The sequence below is a fragment of the Benincasa hispida genome, chromosome 9 (assembly GCF_009727055.1).
Source record: "Benincasa hispida cultivar B227 chromosome 9, ASM972705v1, whole genome shotgun sequence".
Lineage (NCBI taxonomy): Eukaryota > Viridiplantae > Streptophyta > Magnoliopsida > Cucurbitales > Cucurbitaceae > Benincasa > Benincasa hispida.
Window position 1 is genome coordinate 38,534,087 of NC_052357.1, and position 1,028 is coordinate 38,535,114.

A 1,028-nucleotide genomic window follows, 5' to 3' on the forward strand; every position below is an offset into this window, starting at 1 on the left:
CTATTTTAAAAATCTACCTTGAAATTATAGAGACTATAATTCAACTATTATTAAAAAACAAACTAAATTAAATTAAACCTGAAGTATTTTGACATATTTCATATGTGAAAAATATATGTTAAAATGTTATAGTAAATATATTTTTCATTAAAAATCTGTCATTCACTTTTTTTAATAAAAGAAAAATGATATTTCAAAAAAGAAAAAAGAAAAAACAGAACAAACGAACGACGATTTTTCCGGAGTCACAAAATCTGAGGAAGATATGGTTTTTGACCGGTCAGCGCTTGCTTAAATAATTGAAATATTTGTTTAAAAACAATAAAAAATAAATAAGCAGAAAAACAGATGTTGAGAGTGGGATTTGAACCCACGCCCTTTCGGACCAGAACCTTAATCTGGCGCCTTAGACCAACTCGGCCATCTCAACTTTGATGACAGGTGAGGTTGTACTTTATTTAATTATATTTATCAATATTGCATTCTTTAAAATAGTTTTTAAACTTTTGGAATTGATCGAAATGCCAAAAAAAAAAAAGAAAAAAAAGTGTTAGAAAGCTTTTACGAGTAAAATCTGTGTTCTTATTTTTACATACTCTCATTGTTTTTAATTAACTAAAGGAAAATTTTCATAGATAGAAAAAATGTCAAATTATTTACATAAATAGTGAAAAAAAAAAAACATTGAATAGAAATCTGTCAGTATCTATCACATAGTATCAATTATATATTTTTATCAGTTGTTATCACTAATAGACACTGATAGACTTCTAAAATTTGCTAATTTGTGTAAATAGTTTCTCTTATTTTTTTAGTTTTGAAAATCTCCCTTAACTAAATCTATCTTAATCTTTTTAAGTATATTGTGGTACTAATATTGGATTGAAATTTGAATACATTTATTTACTAAATCATTAGTAATTTTGATGATATATTTAAAAGGTAAAAGAAAAGTTAATAAGAAAAGACGAAAAAGTTAGAGAAAGGAAAAAAATTTAGAGAAAGACATATTCAGCAAGAAAATAAGT

The 1,028-nt window shown here is 24.5% G+C and overlaps 1 non-coding gene across 1 annotated transcript; it reads right to left on the reverse strand.

Moving 5' to 3' along the window:
* Positions 1 to 349: 349 nt before the first annotated feature.
* Positions 350 to 430, reverse strand: TRNAL-AAG. Its single transcript has one exon. It is a non-coding gene; the product is annotated as a tRNA-Leu (tRNA).
* Between the last annotated feature and the right edge of the window lie 598 nt (positions 431 to 1,028).